Source organism: Dermacentor silvarum, chromosome 1, assembly GCF_013339745.2.
Source record: "Dermacentor silvarum isolate Dsil-2018 chromosome 1, BIME_Dsil_1.4, whole genome shotgun sequence".
NCBI lineage: Eukaryota > Metazoa > Arthropoda > Arachnida > Ixodida > Ixodidae > Dermacentor > Dermacentor silvarum.
Window position 1 is genome coordinate 276,269,141 of NC_051154.1, and position 19,846 is coordinate 276,288,986.

The 19,846-nt window shown below is 50.6% G+C and overlaps 4 non-coding genes across 4 annotated transcripts; all 4 read left to right on the plus strand.

Moving 5' to 3' along the window:
- The first annotated feature begins 11,195 nt into the window (after positions 1-11,195).
- On the plus strand, positions 11,196-11,277 carry Trnas-aga (transfer RNA serine (anticodon AGA)). The gene has a single exon. It is a non-coding gene; the product is annotated as a tRNA-Ser (tRNA).
- A 216-nt stretch (positions 11,278-11,493) lies between these two features.
- Trnas-aga (transfer RNA serine (anticodon AGA)) lies at positions 11,494-11,575 on the plus strand. The gene has a single exon. It is a non-coding gene; the product is annotated as a tRNA-Ser (tRNA).
- Positions 11,576-11,790: 215 nt separating this feature from the next.
- Trnas-aga (transfer RNA serine (anticodon AGA)) lies at positions 11,791-11,872 on the plus strand. Its single transcript has one exon. It is a non-coding gene; the product is annotated as a tRNA-Ser (tRNA).
- A 5,413-nt stretch (positions 11,873-17,285) lies between these two features.
- Positions 17,286-17,367, plus strand: Trnas-aga (transfer RNA serine (anticodon AGA)). The gene has a single exon. It is a non-coding gene; the product is annotated as a tRNA-Ser (tRNA).
- Positions 17,368-19,846: the final 2,479 nt, after the last annotated feature.

Consider the following 19,846-nt stretch of genomic DNA (forward strand, 5'->3'; position numbering starts at 1 on the left):
AAACCAGGGTTATGAAGTCATTTTGCCACAGTTACCCAAAGGTGCGTGTGTTACAAATACTGTTTTTCTTCACGGAGACATCAGGGCAAGACCTTACCGTGTGGAAGACGTCCGCGATACGATGGTTCGTCTGGGAATGCTGCCCGAGGTGCTTGCCTTAGGGGCCTTCCAGATGAATCACGTCTGGGCGGTGACCTTCAGCACACCAGAAGCAATGAAGAAGATGCTTGCGTTTGCTGACGTCAAGTTAAAGGAAAGGCGATGCCTCGTTATTGACCTGAACAAGCAGGACGTCAGGCTAAAGCTTCATTGGCTTTTGCATTACGTACCGGATGAAAAAGTACGCACCGCGTTTGCGGCTTACGGGAAGGTGACCGAAGTATCAAAGGAGCGTTGGCGTGTCAGTGGTATCACGGACAAGGGAACATCTACTCGCAACGTAGCCCTGGAATTGAAAACCGGAGTGACCATCGAGTATCTGCCACTCCAGCTTCGAGTGGGTGGTATCAACGCGCTCCTGATTGTGCCAGGGCGTGCGCCACTGTGCTTACGATGTCGTCGAACGGGGCATATCCGACGCGACTGTCGCATACCCCGGTGTAGTAAATGCAGGCGCTTTGGACATGAAGACAACGAGTGCACTCAGACATACACCAGTGTGGCAGGTCCTGTGACAAGCGACCGTGTCGCGGAGCACATGATGGACCAAGTTGACGCAGAAGAAGCAGCCAGCAGCGGAAGAGGGGGTCCCGTGTACACGCCCCTTTCGAAAACACCGACGGAAAAACAAAACCGAGCGGTCGACGCGGAAGAAGTCAAGCGTCAAAATGAAACATCCAAGGCTGACAACGAAGCTCCGGTGGACGATAATGACGACGAGGGAAAACTTTCCGACGCGTCGCACAGCCAGCCAGAAGACATGGACGTCGGGAGTACAGGTGTCAGTGGCGCATCTGCAAAGCGACCGATTGAGGATGTCGCTGGTGACAGCGACAGACAAGGCGCGGAACCCGGAGGGGAGCCGGCGGCGAAAGTAGCCTTGGGCCGGCGACTCAGCACCAAGCCCAAGCCTAACGTCAGCGCGGGCACCCGACCGCCGGCGAAGCCACCTTCGTAGCAACGAGGGTTGTGCTTCAACTAGGGGCCTCGAAACTATAGACCTAAAAGGACACGGCTAGTATGGCTTCTCCATTATGTGAAGTCTCTCAGCAGCGACTGCAGTCAACGCCGGGCCTATGTGTGAGGTAAGAACCATGCGGTCCGTTCCAACTTGCACGCAGACTTCGCTAACTAGAAGAGCGTTACGCGTAGCCACTTTCAACGTTTGTGGCCTACGGTCTAGACGAAAGCAATACCAGGTCAGTCGTCTGTTCCGAGAGTATGACCTTGATTTGATAGCAGTTCAGGAGACGAAGGTCGAAACTCAGGAGCAAACGGATCGCATGGTCGAACCTTTTAGGTCTTCTTACAATGTTTGCGTGTGTCATTCAGTTGGCACCTCTTGAGGCTGTGCGATATTCTTGCGAAACTCTTTATGTGTTGTGGATGAATATGTTTATAGTAGTGAAGACGGCCGACTTGTCATTTGCGATTTTCTGTTTTTGTTTCAGAAATGGCGCATCATCTGTGTATATGCGCCAAATAATGTTAAAGACCGACATAGGTTTTTTGCAAGTGTTGAACCATATTTAAAATGTGAAAAGAACGTGGTGTTGCTGGGTGATTTCAACTACGTGTGCCTAAAGGAAGATAGGAACAGGGGATTGCCTGTTCGGGATCAAAGTGCTTTGTTTTTATGTACGATTTTGCAAGAGTGCGGCTTAGAGGATGTTGGAAATGTACTGCAAAATGGATGTGGTCCTGTCTATACGCATTTCCAACGTGATTGCCACTCGCGTTTAGACAGAGTATACGTGTCAGATGTGCTCATACCACTTTGCAACAGTTATGATGTTAAACCGGTATCGTTTAGCGACCACAGCGTCGTTATGTTTTCAATAGGAGTGAAAAACATTAGGTCACGTTTTTCGTGGAAGTTATGGAAATTCAACAACAAATTACTTAACGATAAAGTTTTTGTCGACGAAGTAAAAGTACTTATAAAAAAATTACACTTGTTAGAGTCGGGGAGATTCGTTGAAGCCTGGGAGCGATTTAAGGAAGAAGTTAAAATTACAGCTATCGAGCGATCTTCAACATTACGCCGGAATGAAAAAAGAAAAGAAAAGGAACTACAGTGTCAGTTGGAATTCTTGTTGTCAATCGAGAGTGCTCAGCCAGGCAGTTTCTCTGACGAAATAAGAAAAATAAAGAATCAGCTCGAGATAATGGATACAGAAAAATACAGAGGCGCAGTTATACGCGCACGCGCCGAACATCTCTGGCTTGGCGAAACACCTACGAAACGATCCATGAGCGAAGAGACGCGGTATGCTTCACGTAAGGAAATAAAACAGATAAAATACGGCGAGGAGACTACAAGGGACAAACTAAAAATACAACAAGCGTTTGTAGATTATTACAAAGGATTGCTTGGATGCAGCGGTAAAAGCGAAGCCTCTTTAGACAGTGAATTCTTGTCGCTGATGCCCACTTTAGATAACGAAACCAGGTCACGCCTTGAAATGCCAATTAGCTTAATTGAAATAGAAAGAGCAATAGATGATTTAAGTGAAGGTAAAACGCCTGGTCCAGACGGACTTGGGGCTGCTTTTTACAAGGCATTTAAGCATGAACTCTCGAGGGCTCTTTTTCAGCTCTTCGCTGAGGCGTACGAAATAAACGAAGCACCACCATCCTTTAGAAGGTCGCATATTGTACTGATACCAAAAAGTGACGATCCAGTGAAGCTTTTATCTGTGAGTGCTTACCGTCCTATAAGCCTCACTAATGTCGATTACAAGGTGTTCATGAAGGTGCTAGCAAAGAGATTGCAGACTGTAATACAGTTGTTAATCGTAGGTCCTCACCAAACGTGCGGCATAAAGGGCCGAACAATAGGAACGGACATTCACACAGCAAGGAGCATCCTCGAATGCTGTGATGCATGGGACAGACAAGTCGCGATGTTACAACTATATCTCGAGAAGGCTTTTGATCGTGTTGTTCATGAAGTACTTTTTTCTGTATTGGAACACGTAAATGTCGGGAATATTGACACGTATACATGTTTATCTTTCACCGGTGGCCACTTTCCACCGGCTAACAAGTGTTAAACGTTATCGCTCGGCGCAGGACGCGCCTGCATCGGAAGCTTCTCGAACGTTATCGATGCTTCTATCCTTCGTCTGTGGTCACCGACACTCATGTAATCTGATCGTATGAGCGACGCGAATTGTCTAGAACTTTCTGGAAGACACGCGGGCATCAGGGATTAATGTGGAACCTTCGGTGACTCATGTATAAAAGCCGACGCGTTTCGCAGCTGATCAGATTTTTCGACGACCGCCGACTGTGTTCGCCGCTTTCGTTGTGCTTTGAGTGTAGCTTGCTTTTGTGGGCACAGGTTCGCCCAATAAAGAATCAGTTTCGTCATACAGTTTTACGACTGTTTCCTTCAGCGTCACTACTAGAGCACTGCGCGGGCCCGTGGGCCGGGTAGCACAGTTTTTTCACGGGCTCGGGCCGGGCTCGGGCACGGCGTGTGCTTTTTGACTCGGGCCCGGGCCGGGCTCGGGTTTTTTGACGCGGGCCCGGGCCGGGTTTGGGCTTTCTGGTGGTGTGCATGTAATGTGCAGCGAGTTATTCTCGGGTGTCTCAACTCTGAAAAACATTATTTTTCGGTCTCGGGCCGGGTTCGGGCCGGTTTTGAGTCGGGCTCGGGCCGGGCTCGGGCCTAAGGTAAAGGGGTGGCGGGCCGGGCCGGGCGGGTAACGTAGATTATTTCCGGGCCCGGGCCGGGCCCGGGTCTCGCCATAAAAATTTTGATCGGGCTCGGGCGAGCCGCCCAACGTAAAAACGGGCCCGGGCGGGGCCCGGGCTGAAAAAATCGTCCCGTGCAGTGCTCTAGTCACTACTACGTGACATCTGGTGGAGGTGCTTTTGTGTCCATGCAGCGGACGCCCCCGAAAAGCCGTGATCCAAGCCCGAACCCCGAAGAGAGTACCAACGTTGTCCCGAAGCATCGAGCTAGCCTCAGGCTACAAAACCAACCCCCGGAGTACGGACTTCTTCCCGAGAAGACGAAGAGGACAAAAGTCACGACCTCGGCAGCAGCTACCATGACAGCCCCTGCGCCAACATCTGCAATCGTGATGCAACAACCCAGGTAGCCGCCGACTTTCCGCGGTTCGCCATGTGAAGACCCCGAATGCTGGCTGGAGGCATACGACCGGGTCGCTACGTTCAACAAGTGGGACTGCGACGACAAGCTGCGCCATGTTTACTTCTCGCTTGAAGACGGCGCCAGCACCTGGTTCGAGAATAGGGAGCGTGCACTAACAACCTGGGACTTCTTCCAAGCCGCATTCCTGGACACCTTCACTAGCGTCGTCCGAAAAGAAAGAGCTGCAGCCTTGCTGGAAAACCGTGTACAGCTTCCGAATGAGATCATCGGTATGTACACTGAAGAAATGACTCGATTATTCCGGCACGCCGCCCCCTCTATGCCAGAAGACAAGAAAGTTCGCATGCTCATGCGGGGAGTTAAGCAGGAGCTATTCGCCGGACTTGTGCGGAATCCACCAACGACAGTCCAAGACTTTCTCTCGGAGGCTACGACGATCGAGAAAGCACTGGACATGCGCAACCGGCAATACAATCGCCGTTCGACGCCACAGTACGCCGAAGTTAAAGGGCTCTCCCACGACCTACGAGACACCATCAGGGCGATAGTAGGCGATGAGCTGCAGAAGTTGCTACCATCGTCGCAGCCTCAAGTTGCTTCCATCGCCGATATCGTGCGGGAGGAAATCCAGCAATCGATAGGACTTCCCGAATCACCGCAACCCCAGCCGGAAGCGATGACCTACGCCGCCGTCGCCCGTCGTCAAGGCCCCCCTCCGCGCTCGCGCCAGGGCCCCGTAACGCCGCAGTTCCGTCGTCCACCGCCGCCGCCGCCGCCAGCACGCCCACCCGTCGCCCAGCGCAGCTACCAGAGGAAGACAGACATTTGGCGCACCCCCGACCACCGCCCGCTCTGCTATCACTGCGGGGAAGCCGGCCATGTCTACCGCCGATGCCCATACCGCGAGATGGGCCTACGAGGGTTCGCCGTCAACGCGCCACGTCCACAGGTTGGTGAGCGAACACGCGACATCGCCGACTACCTCGCCGGAGCCAAGTGGCAACCAAGACGATCCTCACGCTCGCCGTCACCAGGCCGCTACATCTCGCCGCATCGACGTCAGTACAACGGTCCCACCCGGGGCCGATCTCCCAGCCCTTACCCGGGAAACTAAAGGCAGCAACCGATGGAGGTGCGGTTGCTGTACGACGCAATTCCGAAGATCCTCCGTCGCCGATGAAGAAGATTCGCGAATCTTCACGACGAGATATCAGCACGCCGCCTGGAAAGAGCATTCACGACAACACTTCGCTGCCGAAAGACGACCTGCCGACGCGACGTAGCAGCAGCGGAGCAAGCCGACGCAGCCGTGATCAGACGCCACGATTTAACCGTAACGCCAGACGATGGTCTACCGATTTAGATGTGCGATTCGATGGTCATAATGTCACCGCTCTCGTCGACACTGGAGCCGACTATTCCGTCTGCAGTGGCGAGTTCGCCGCCAAGTTGAAGAAGGTGAAAACAGCTTGGCAAGGACCCGATATCCGGACAGCGGGAGGCCACCTAATAACGCCGACTGGAATCTGCACAGCGCGAGTCACGGAAAACAACCGCACTTACCCGGCGAGCTTCGTAATCCTGCAGCACTGCTCCTGGGATGTCATCCTAGGCATGGACTTTCTAAATCAACACGGTGCAGTCATCCACTTAAGGTCCAAGTCGATAACGCTTTCAACGCACAACGCGATACCAACGGATACAAGCATAAGTTACCATGCCTTGAATGTGCTTGAAGAACAAGTCACCGTTCCGCCTCGCTCCAGCGTAATGATTTCCGTCGGTACCGAAGTGCCTGCAGACATGGAGGGCGCCATCGAGGGCGATCATTACTTACTGCTCGACCGTGAAATTTGCGTCGCTAGAGGCATAGCTGAGCTACGTGCAGGGAAAGTAAGGGTGATGCTCACGAACTTCAGCCCCGAATACAAGCACATTAACAAAGGCACCAGGGTCGCCTACATCGACGAAATAGTACAAGCCAGCAGTGCTTTCGCCTTCGCGGATTCCAGTGCACCTGCAACGACGACTATAGTACCTGAAACAACTTTGGACGTCAATCAGAACCTTCCCAGGCATAAGAAAGAACAACTAAAAGCTCTGCTCCTGCAATACAAGGACTGCTACTCGTCGTCGTCAAAAGTTCGACAAACTCCTGTCGCCAAGCACCGCATCATAACCGACAAAAATGTTCGTCCACTCTGTCAGAGCCCATACCGAGTTTCGGCGCGCGAACGCGAGGCCATAAGGCAACAAGTCGACGAAATGCTACGCTACGACATCATCCAGCCGTCCAAGAGTCCGTGGGCGTCCCCCCTGGTGTTAGTGAAGAAGAAGGATGGAACCTCACGTTTCTGCGTCGATTATCGTCGCCTCAACAAGATCACGAAGAAGGACGTATAGCCCCTCCCACGGATTGACGACGCCTTGGATCGACTCTACAACGCAAAGTATTTTTCGTGGATGGACCTCAAAACCGGCTACTGGCAAATCGAAGTCGACGAGAAGGACCGGGAGAAAACTGCCTTTATAACACCAGACGGACTGTTCGAGTTCAAGGTCATGCCGTTTGGTCATTGCTCGGCACCTGCCACTTTCCAACGCGTCATGGATACAGTACTGGCAGGCTTGAAGTGGCAGACTTGCCTCGTCTATTTGGACGACGTCGTTGTGTTTGCCTCAAGCTTCGAAGAACACCTGCGGCGCCTTGAAACAGTTCTTCAAGCAATCAAAACCTCCGGACTAACGTTGAAGCCCGAAAAGTGCCGCTTCGCATATGAGAAGCTCTTGTTTTTGGGCCACGTCATCAACAAGTCTGGAGTGCGCCCCGACCCTCAGAAAACTGCGGCCATCTCCAACTTTCCTCCGCCTGCTGACAAAAAGGCAGTGCGTAGATTTTTTGGACTGTGCGCCTATTACAGGCGCTTCGTCAAGAATTTCTCACGGATCGCTGAGCCACTGACGTATCTCACGAAGGCCGACGTCGAGTTCAAGTGGGAGACTCCGCAAGTCGAAGCATTCGAAGAACTGAAGCGAGCAAGCAGCGTAGGACTCCGCGCCGTGCTTGTGCAAAGGACTGACGGACTAGAAAGGGTTGTAAGTTACGCTAGCCGGTCACTATCGAAGGCGGAAGCAAATTATTCCACAACAGAAAAGGAGTGCCTCGCCATCATCTGGGCTACATCAAAGTTTCGCCCCTACCTCTATGGCAGGCCCTTTAAAGTTTTGAGCGACCACCACGCCTTGTGTTGGCTAGCTAACTTGAAGGATCCTTCAGGTCGCCTCGCACGATGGAGCCTGAGACTTCAAGCATTCGACATCACCGTCGTTTACAAGTCCGGGCGAAAGCACTCTGACGCCGATTGTTTGTCTCGCGCCCCCGTCGAACCGCCGCCACAAGACGACCAGGATGAGGACACTTTCTTGGGACCCATCAGTGCCGACGAATTCTCCGAACAACAGCGAGCCGACCCGGAACTAAGGAGCCTTGTAGACTGCCTGGAAGGCAGGACCGTCATTGTGCCGAAGGTGTTCAGGCGAGGATTGGCGTCGTTTTTCTTGCAAAACGACATTCTCCTAAAGAAGAACTTGTCGCCTCTCCGAGCCAACTACCTCCTCGTGGTACCCTCAGCATTGCGTCCAGAGGTTCTGCAAGCTCTCCATGACGACCCAACGGCTGGACATCTCGGTTTTTCCCGCACTCTCGCGAGGATACAAGAAAAATACTACTGGCCTCGCCTCTCTGCCGACGTCGCCCATTACGTAAGGACATGCCGAGACTGTCAGCGACGCAAAACACCGCCGACAAGGCCAGCCGGACTTCTACAGCCAATAGAGCCACCTCGCCGACCGTTCCAGCAGATCGGGATGGACTTACTGGGGCCTTTTCCGACGTCGACGTCCGGGAATAAATGGATCCTTGTCGCTACGGACTACCTCACCCGCTACGCCGAAACAAAAGCCTTGCCCAAAGGCAGTGCCGCCGAGGTAGCCCGTTTCTTCGTTGAGAACATCCTCCTGCGTCACGGTGCCCCAGAAGTCCTCATCACCGACAGAGGCACGGCCTTTACGGCAGAACTAACTCAAGCCATCCTGCGGTACAGCCAGACAAGCCATCGCCGCACCACCGCCTACCACCCGCAGACGAATGGCCTCACCGAGCGCCTAAATAAGACCATCGCCGACATGCTGGCAATGTACGTCGACGTCGAACACAAAACGTGGGATGCCATCCTTCCGTACGTGACCTTCGCATACAACGCGGCCATGCAAGAAACGACGCACATGGCGCCGTTCAACCTGGTCTACGGAAGGAACCCGGCAACGACGCTTGACGCCATGCTACCGGACGTCGCTGACGAAGAAAATCTCGACGTTGCCACTTATTTGCAGCGTGCCGAAGAAGGTCGACAACTCGCCTGCCTGCGCATCAAGAACCAGCAGAGGACCGACAGCCGACACTACAATCTTCGACGACGCTACGTCGAGTACCAGCCCGGCGACCGTGTTTGGGTCTGGACTCCGATTCGCCGACGAGGACTTAGCGAGAAACTGTTGCGTCTCTATTTCGGACCATATAAGATAATCCGACGTATTGGCGCACTGGACTATGAGGTCGTGCCAGACGGCATTTCGCAATCACAGCGGCGCCGGGCACGCCCTGAAGTCATCCATGTGGTGCGTCTTAAGCCTTTCTAGGCCCGCTGACGACGTTAGGTACTTTGTTACTTTGTTATTGTTTTTTTTTGTTTTTTTATTACGCGTGCTTTTGTTTTCGCTTTCCTGTTTGTAGCATCGGGACGATGCTTTTTATGGGGAGGGTATTGACACGTATACATGTTTATCTTTCACCGGTGGCCGCTTTCCACCGGCTAACAAGTGTTAAACGTTATTGCTCGGCGCAGGACGCGCCTGCATCGGAAGCTTCTCGAACGTTATCGATGCTTCTATCCTTCGTCTGTGGTCACCGACACTCATGTAATCTGATCATATGAGCGACGCGAATTGTCTAGAACTTTCTGGAAGACACGCGGGCATCAGGGATTAATCTGGAACCTTCGGTGACTCAGGTATAGAAGCCGACGCGTTTCGCCGCTGATCAGATTTTTCGACGACCGCCGACTGTGTTCGCCGCTTTCGTTGTGCTTTGAGTGTAGCTTGCTTTTGTGGGCACAGGTTCGCCCAATAAAGAATCAGTTTCGTCATACACAGTTTTACGACTGTTTCCTTCAGCGTCACTACTACATGACAATATTGTCTTAGATGGTGTGAAAATGTCGTATAGAAATTGTGAGGCTAACATTGTAATTAACAAAGAAGTCACCGAAAGTTTTCAAATTGCCAGGGGCGTCCGTCAAGGGTGTCCAAATTCCCCATTGTTGTTTGCTATTTATTTAGAGCCTTTTTGTTTGAGCATAATTCACGATAACAAAGTACGGGGTTTTAAGCTTATGATGGCGGAGATCAAATTTTTGTCTTAGGCTGATGATATTGCCGTTTTTTGTGAAGATAGAGAAAGTATTAGCGAAGCTGTGAAAGTAGCCGACAAGTACTGCATATGGTCCGGTAGTGCAATAAATTGGGATAAGTGTGTAGGTTTATGGCATGGCACCTGGGAGGCAATGCCAGACTTCTATGAAAATGTCAGATGGCGGTCCGTGCTGACCAAATATCTCGGTGTGCCACTGGAGCGATATAAAGATCCCAATGAATACTGGAAGGATGAAACATAAGTGTTGAAGGAGAAAACAAATAAGTGGGGAGGAAAAAACTTCTCGATATTCACTCGGTCAACAGTCCGCAATATGTTCTTAGCGGCGAAAGTTTGGTACGTGCTTCAGGTGCTGTGCATGAATAGGTTAAACATTCAGAAGATACACAGAGTCTTTGCCACTTTTGTTTGGGGCTCCCAATGGGAACGTACGAGTCGTAGAAATCTTTTTCGACCAGTGAGCTGGTGGGCTGGGATTGGCCCATTTGTTTTTAAGGCAGATTGTGTCATGGCTTGTTTTCTTACGCGATCAGAGTCATCCATTCTTGCGCACTATGTTACAAGTTAGATTATGCTGTTATTTACCAGAGTTCATAGTACCTTCTTCTTGTGCAGGGCGTACTGGTATACGTGGTTATCTACGCGAAGTAGTGTTGGCGTTCAATATACTAAAAGTTTGTTTTTCTCTGCAGTACTTGTGCGAAGTAAAAAAAAAGCGGCTCTATAAAGATCTTATCGACGTAATGATGCCAGTACCCATGTATCGAACGATATATGGAATCGGACACGGGAAAGATGTTTTTAGGCGAATCAAACGAATGCCAGTACGCCCATCAGCCAAGACCTTTTTTTTTCAACTACACACGGGTACATTGCCAGTGAAACTATGGTTGCAGGAAAAGGGACTATTTGTTCCTTGGAGTATTAATTGTCTTTTATGCCGTAAGCCGGAGAGTATAGATCACATCTTTTTGGACTGTTGGGATGCTGTATTTCACTGGGACATCCTGCAGCGAACATTAAAGAAAGACCTCCCTATAACACCATACGGAATTCGTTTTTTGCCGGTTCAGTGTGAAAGTGACATACCGTATGATATGTTTATGTTGTTGAGCATGCACGCAATATGGAAGACGCGTATGGCAGTGAGGCATGCGGATGTAAACGCACGCCCAGCTAGGGAATACTTTATAGAAAGTATAGCATACACGAGGGATGTATATTGTGCAGGCGAAGATCCGCCGGAATGGTTACCCGTGCTCAATGACCTCATCTCATTAACGCACTTTTAATCATCCCACGCCAAGCAAAGTGTGCTTGACGTTATTTTAACATTATTCCTTGTCATTATTTCTGTACAGTGTTCTGCCCTTCTGTTGTGCTTTGTACATGATGTACCTTCAAGCGAATAAAAAAAAAGCAGTCATGGCCGAGTGGTTAAGGCGATGGACAAGAAATCCATTGAGGTCTCCCCGCACAGGTTGAAATCCTGTCGACTGCGTTAATACTTTTTTGTTAAAAGCAACGTGACATAAGTGTACCATTTTTGTAGGGGAAGGCCATTCAGGGCACACGTAATTACAGCGCTCTGTAAGGGATGTCCGATAATTTTAAAAGGTTTGGCACACGTTTAACCGCAACGCAAGCAAGCAAAAGAAAAGGAAGTTGACCTAATTTTTACTGAGTACTGACGAGGCTATGTGCACAGCTACTAGCGGCAGTCGTAGCCGAGCGGTTAAGGCGATGGACTAGAAATCCTTTGGGGTCTCCCCGCACAGGTTCAAATCCTGTCGACTGCGTAAATACTTTTTTGTTAAAAGCAACGTGACATAAGTTTACCATTTTTGTAGGGAAGGCCATTCAGGGCACACGTAATTACAGCGCTCTGTAAGTGATGTCCAATATGTTTGAAAGGTTTGGCACACGTTTAACCGCAATGCAAGCAAGCAAAAGAAAAGGAAGTTGACCTAATTTTTACTGAGTACCGTCGAGGCTATGTGCACAGCTACTAGCGGCAGTCGTGGCCGAGCGGTTAAGTCGATGGACTAGAAATCCATTGGGGTCTCCCCGCACAGGTTCAAATCCTGTCCACTGCGTAAAAAATTTTTTTACAAGCAACGTGACATAAGTTTACCATTTTTGTATGGGAAGGCCATTCTGGGCACACGTAATTACAGCGCTCTGTAAATGATGTCCGATAATTTTGAAAGGTTTGGCACACGTTTAACCGCAACGCAAGCAAGCAAAAGAAAAGGAAGTTGAAAAGGAAGGAAAGAAAAGGAAGTTGAAAAGGAAGGAAGTTCTACTGAGTACTGACGAGGCTATGCGCAGAGCTACTAGCGGCAGTCGTGACCGAGTGGTTAAGGCAATAGACTAGAAATCCTTTGGGGTCTTCCCGCACAGGTTGAAATCCTGTCGACTGCGTAAATACTTTTTTGTTAAAAGCAACGTGACATAAGTTTACCATTTTTGTAGGGGAAGGCCATTCAGGGCACACGTAAATACAGCGCTCTGTAAGTGATGTCCGATAATTTTGAAAGGTTTGGCACACGTTTAACACGCAAACAAGCAAAAGAAAAGGAAGTTGACCTAATTTCTACTAAGTACTTACGAGGCTATGCGCACAGCTATGAGCGGCAGTCGTGGCCGAGTGGTCATTCTGCTTCCGGCCACCGAGCGTGACGGTTCGTAGGATCATGGCCTCTTCAAGGGCAGCGACAGCCGTCACTTTTGGCCGCGGTAACAGGACTAACGACGATAAGGAATACCCGTTTATTCTGCCTCAATTGCCAAAAGGACGAGTGGCGATTAACACCGTGTATTTGCACGGGGATGTGCGTGCCAGACCCTACAAGGTCGGGGTATTTTAGAGACGCCCTGCTGCCGACGGGCTTGCTACCGGAGGTGGTGTGCATAGGCGCGTACCAGATAAACCACGTCTGGGCGGTGACCCTCGCGGATGCAACCGCCACGAAACGGCTGATAGCCCACAAGGAACTGCAGGTGAAGGGACGACGGTGCGTTATCGTCGACCCACAGGACCAGCAGGTGAAGCTTAGGGTTCACTGGCTACTGTACGGCGTGGCAGACGAGGACATCCGGACTGCGTTCGCGGCTTTCCGCAAGGTGGAGGAGGTAAGCCGGGAAAGGTGGCGCGTCCAAGGCATGGGGGACAAGACGTCAACCACCAGGACCGTGCTGCTCAAGCTGAAGAGCGGCGTCAAAGTGGAGGACCTTCTTCATCAGGTCTGCGTCGGCGGAGAGTTGGCCTTGGTGGTTGTTCCCGGCCGGCCTATGCAGTGCTTGCGTTGCCAGGGCACGGGACACGTCCGTCGGGAATGTAAAGTCCCCCGCTGTTCACGGTGGAAACGTTTCGGCCACGAGGATGCTGACTGCGGGAAATCATACCCCGCCGTGACGGGCCCGGCTGCGATTGACGTTGCGGCAGAGAACGTCATGTACGTGGTGGAGGCGGAGGACGCTGCCAAAGGAGCCGGAGACCCGGTGCCACTGGCGACGAGCGGTGCTGCGTTGGCCGGGAACGCAGACGGCAAGGAGGCTGAGGCCGCTGCGATGCCGAGTGCGTCGGCGCAAGTCGCGACTACAGAAGATCAGGCGACGGGGGGCGTTAGTGGAGAGGCACCCATCGACGACACGAAGGCAATGCAATAGGACGAGGCCGTCAACGACGACGACCGGACTACGACTCCCGCTCCAGTCAAGCGCACCCACGACGAGACAAAGGACCGAGATGAGGGTGCAACGAGCTCCAACGAGGGACCGCCGACAAAGACGCCTCTTGGGAGGCGAATGGGCTTCAAGCCAAAGCCCAACATCCCGCCGGAGAGAACGCCTGGCGACAAAGCGCCTCCCCCGAACAACGCCGGCAAGCCGGAAGGTTCCGGAGACGGCTAGCCGAGGGCTAGTCGTGAAGGGTAAGCACCATGCTCCGGGCCTACTTCATTCTTTAGTACAGCATGGCACCTGACCCGTCTCTCAGTATTGCCACACTAAACGTGCGGGGCTTGGCGGCTAGCCGTAGGCAAAGTCAAGTCCTACGGTTGGTCACTGACCACGACATAGATGTTTTAGCTGTCCAGGAGACCAAGGTAGACGGGGAGGAGGAGACCGGGAGCATGGTGCGGCGTTTCACGACTAGATATTAGGCGGTCGAGAGCCACGCGGTAGGGACGTCCGCCGGATGTGTCCTGTTTGTTAAGAAGTTGCCAAACCTTGTAGTACAAAGTGTGTTTTCATGTCAATCCGGAAGGATTGTATTTTGCGATTTAGTTTTTTGTGAAGTTCAATTTCGAGTTATATGCATATATGCGCCAAATGGTGTAGAAGAACGGGCATTATTTTTTTCGAATCTTTTCAGTATATTAGCAGTGAAAAGTGCATGCTTTTGTTGGGAGATTTCAACTGTGGTTTGAGTGCTCGGAATAGATCCAATAATGCTGGTATCCGCGATAAAAGCAGTCATATATTGTCTAAGCTGATTAGCGAAAGTGAACTAGACGATGTATGTGAGTGTCTGGAGGGAGAGCGGGAAGTGATGTATACGCGATTTCAAGGGAGTAGTCATGCGCGGTTAGACCGTTTGTACATGTCACAGGACATGATTCCAAAGTGCCACAGTTATTCTGTTGCACCTGTGTCATTTTCAGATCACTGCTTGGTGAAGTGTAACATAGGTATGAAGAAGAAGAGGGAATCTTTTAACTGGAACCTATGGAAAATGAATGCCTTACTACTAAAAGACGAGCCATTTGTAGAGGCAATACATGAGGCCGTTATGGAAGTATGCGATGAACGTACTGAAACCATAGCAGAGAAATGGGAATGGTTCAAACAGAAGGTAAAAATGAAAGAAATAGAAAGATCGAGCTGCTTAAAGTTTGAGAGGGAGATGAAAGAAAGAGACTTACGAAAGATACTTAAGCAGCTGGTAGCGCTGGAATGCAAAGAGCCAGGGCAGTACAAGCAAGATATGCCAACCATTAAAGAAAAAATTGAGCAGTTGGACAAATAACGCTATCAAGGCGCGATTGTGCGGGTAATAGCAAACGCATTAGTAGCGGAGGAGACGCCCACCAAAAGGGCGCTTGGACTTGAAAAAGCTCATGGTCGACGTAATCATGTCGATAAGATCTTGTGGAACGGCACACTTGTCGACGATAATAAGAGCATAGGCCGAGCGTTTTTAGACTATTACCAGTCGCTGTTTTCATTTCAAGAAGCCAATGTAGATGAGTTTAAGAAGGGTTTTCTCGGTCGCATGCCGCGATTGAGTGACGACACGAAGGACCGATTAGAAGGGAATATAAGAGAACACGAAGTCGAAAAAGCAATAAATGATTTGAACAGTGGTAATCACCCGGACCTGACGGTCTCAGTGCGTGCTTTTATAAAGCTTTTAAGAAAGAACTGTCGCCCCTGCTAACAAGCCTGTTTAACTGTTTAACGTTGCATATGTGAACAAAACTTTGCCGCCTTCTTTTGGTAAAGCGCATACCATCCTGTTACCTAAGAGTGACCAAGCGGAGAAACTTAGGCTAGTGACGTCTTATAGGCCGATATCTCTAACTAATGTCGAATATAAGATTTTTATGAAGGTTTTGGCAGCCAGACTGCAAACAGTCATCAAAGAAATAGTCGCAGACCACCAAACGTGTGGGATCAAAGGGAGGTCAATTTTTTCGAATATTCACACGATGCGGTGCGTGCTCGAGTGCTGTGACGTAACATACGACGGCGTCGCAGTGCTTCAGCTGGACCTAGAGAAAGCGTTTGACTGTGTGTCTCATGATATTTTGTTTGCCATTCTGGATCACGTTAATGTAGGTGCCATCATCACTGAGGGAGTGGCGTTGGCGTATCAGAACTGCACAACACGCTTAATTGTGAATAAATCATTGGGGGCCCCCATTAACGTCATGCGTTCTGTGCGTCAAGGCTGCCCCCTCAGTCCTCTTTTGTTTGCAATTTACATAGAAACGATGTGTTTGGCACTAATTCAGAACGAGCAAATACGAGGCTATAGCTTGGCAGCCACAGAAGTCAAGCTCCTGGCATATGAAGATGACATAGCCGTGTGTTGTACAAACAGAGAAAGTGTAACAGAAACGATACGCGTTTTGAAGCAGTCTTGTGAGGTGACGGGCAGCAAAGTGAACTGGGGCAAGTCCCTCGGTTTGTGGCATGGAGAGTGGTCTTCGGCCCCGGACAACTTCGCGAATGTGAGCTGGATGAAAATCCCCACCAAGTATGTCGGTGTTCCCATGGACAGTTACAAACATAGTGAGGGATACTGGACGAACCAAATAAAAGAAACGAGAAAAAGCAGACTGGTGGAAAGGCATCAACCTGTCCATTTTCGCAAGGGCAACCGTATGTAATATGTTTTTCATCACGAAGTTGTGGTACGTCATGCAGACGTTGTTTTGTTCAAGGGTAAACGTGCAAAGGTTGCACAGAGTGTTCGCCATTTTCATCTGGGACTCCAACTGGGAAAGATGTAGCCGAACAAATCTGTTCAGGCGGGTGAAGGAAGGGGGGCTGGGGTTGGCGCATCTTTTTGTACGACAGCTAGTCAATAGATTTTTGTTTTTTCGATATGTGCGTGATCCCTTTCTGTGTACGGTATTACAGCTCAGGTTAAGAGCCGCTTTGCCGGCACTCATTGTTAGTACCAATAGTATGCCAGGAACGATTCGCGGCTATCTAAAAAGTTGTCGATAGTGTGCGCTTTCTTTCTGTGCGTTTTTCTTACGATTATTTATCCAGCGTGAAAAGAAAGACGTTATATAGAGATGTATGCGATATTGTATTCCCAGTGCCATTGTACAGAGCGGTATACAGTGGAGGACCAGGACAGGATGTCCTTAAACGGGTGAAAAGAATGGAGGTGCCTACTGGGGGTAGAAACATTCTTTTTTAGGCTACACGCAGGAACACTGTCAGTGAAAACATTCATGGAAGAACGTGGCTTCCTTGTACCATGGGGCTCACATTGCTTGATCTGCAAACAACCTGAAACCATAGATCATGTGTTCTTGCATTGCTGGGAAGGCGTCTACTTCTGGTACGTCCTAAAACGGACAATGAAGAAGGATTTCCCATTGAGTCCGCATGGGATAAGGTACCTAGCGATAAACAATGAGGAAGGAGTTCCATACGATTTAATAATGCTCCAGGGCCTCCACTGTTTATGGCGGGAAAGGATGGCTGGGTACCATTGTGACCCAGACGCTAGGCCTGCACGTATTTATTTTCGAGAGAGTATGTCTCGCTTTATTGCAATAAAGAAAACACAAGATTGTGTACCCGACTGGCTGTCGAGGCTAGAACCTCTGACAGCTTTAAAATAATTTTAGTTAGACAACGCCAGTCCATGTAGGACTGGTGGCTTTCATGTTTTTCAATAAGTTTTGTAGGTGTTATTTTTGTGATGTGTGTTTCTATACTGAGTGTTCTGTAGATTGTCAAAGACCGGCAATAAATAAAAAAAAAGTCGTGGCCGAGTGGTTAAGGCGATGGACTAGAAATCCATTGGGGTCTCCCCGCACAGGTTGAAATCCTGACGACTGTGTAAATACTTTTTTGTTAAATTCAACGTGACATAAGTTTACCATTTTTGTAGGCGAAGGCCATTCAGGGCACACGTAATGACAGCGCTCTGTAAGTGATGTCCGATAATTTTGAAAGGTTTGGCACACGTTAAACCGCAACGCAAGCAAGCAAAAGAAAAGGAAGTTGACCTAATTTTCACTGAGTACTGACGAGGCTATGTGCACAGCTAGTAGCGGCAGTCATGGCCGAGCGGATTTCTACTTCCGGCCACCGCAGTGAACGGACGTTTGATGACGGGCTCCGTAGGAGCGGCTTCAGCGGCCATGCCTGGCCGCGGTAACAGGGCTACCGAAGAGAAAGTTCATACCCGGTTGTTTTGCCAGGACTGCCTACAGGGCGTTTCGTTGTAAATACAGTTTTTTTGCACGCCGATATCAGGGCCCGCCCGTATCGGGTCGAGGATTTCCGGGATACGTTAGCTCAGCATGAGTTGCTCGCCGATGTTATCGCCCTGGGGGCGTATCGGATGAGCCACGTCTGGGCCGTTACTCTTAAGGATTCTAATGCGGTAACGAAGATTGTCAGCGTCGGTGAGCTACTTGTGAAAGGAAACCGCTGCCTGGTGATTGATCCCGCGAACCAGGACATGCGACTCAAGCTTCACTGGCTGCTACACAACGTGCCGGACGAAGACGTACGAGCCGCCTTTGCGTCATACGGGAAAGTCACCGAAGTTTCCCGGGAGCGTTGGCGTGTGCGGGGTATGTCAGAGAAGGGCTCCACATCGAGGCTCGTCACACTTAAGCTGAAAGCTGGCGTGAAGCTCGACGACTTACCGCACCAGCTCAACGTTAGCGGTGAGTTGGCGCTCGTCGTCGTACCAGGTAGGCCTCCGTTATGCCTTCGCTGTCGTAATACGGACCACATCCGTAAAGATTGTCGGGTCCCACGTTGCGGAGCCTGCTGATGGTTCGGCCACGAAGACGACCAATGGGCCCGCACTTATGCGAGCATCGCGGGCCCCGGTACAAGTGAAGACTCGTCTGAGCTGCTAATGGACGAGGCGGACGCAGAGGATGCAGCCCGTGAAACTGGGCAACCAGCGACGCGGGATAGGCCTACGTTGACGCCACTGACGAAGCAGACTGCGACGACGTCCAATGCAGTAGCGGCGGCCGTACAAGTGCAACGTGAGGTTCAGCCGGAATACGACGGCACGCTAGAGGATAAGACGACAGCTGCGGACAAAACTCCCGACAACGTGGAGCCTAGGAACCCCGAGACCATGGATTTCAGCCAGGAGGCTGCCGCCCTGACAGCTGGGAAGCGCTCCCACGAGGATTTCGTCGGTAAAAAGCAAGAGCCGGGTGGTGGCAGTGACGAGCCGCCGCCGAAAACCCCAGGAATTCGGCGCTCTACTTAATACAGCTGCCCAACTTAGCGGCCGAGACACGGCAGGCGGACAAACCGCCTCCATAGTCTTGCAGTGTATTCCTGTGCGCGTGTGAGTGGGTGCGTGTGGTTTTTATTCCCGGTTGTGGCGGCAAGTATATCCACTAGACGGTGTGCACTGGTCTGGAACTGCCGGCAAAGGAATGCCTGCCGTTTTTCCCGACGCCTGCACACGGACTCGAGGAATGGCGACGCCATACAGTGCTCCGTGTGGAATCAAGTATGGTGTGCAATGTATGTCACCGGCCTTTTTTCCTAGCGCATGGCGACGAAACTTGACGTAGCATTACGCGTAGCGACTCTGAATGTCAGGGGCCTTGGTGCTCGAAGGCGTCAATGTCAACTTAATCGTCTTCTCGCTGACAACGATCTGGACATTGTAGCCGTCCAAGAGACGAAGATCGACAGCGAGGAATCTGCTGAGCGTATGGTGTCCACATTTCGTGCACACTTCGATGTCTGCGTTTGCCATTCTGTTGGCACATCGGGTGGGTGCGTCCTGTTTCTCCGCAATAGTTTAGGCATCATCGTGGAGTCAATTTTTTCTTGTCCAAGTGGTCGCCTTCTCGTAGTAGACTTTTTGTTTTCGAAGTTATGTTGGCGCATTATATGCGTGTGTTCACCAAATGTAGACTCTGAACGCCGCGTTTTTTTAAACCGTCTAGAGTCCTACATTGTTTGTGACAAACTGCTTTTGCTTGTGGGCGATTTCAACTGTGTTTGTGCCGCTGCCGATAGAGTGAAGTGTACGCCTGTGCGTGATAGGAGCGCACAATTGTTAAACAGTCTGGTTCATGACAATGGCTTAGAGGATATTGGCAGCATATTCACCTACGGGAACAGACCGCAATACACGCACTTTCAACGAGATAGCCATGCCAGACTGGATAGGATTTACGCATCCATTGAACTTGTACCCCTTTGCACAGATTACAAAGTTGAACGTGTGGCTTTTAGCGATCATTGCCTGGTGATCGCAAGTTTTGGTTTGAAAGAAAGGAGTACGCTCTTCAACTGGAATCTCTGATAAATTAAACGCTAAACTT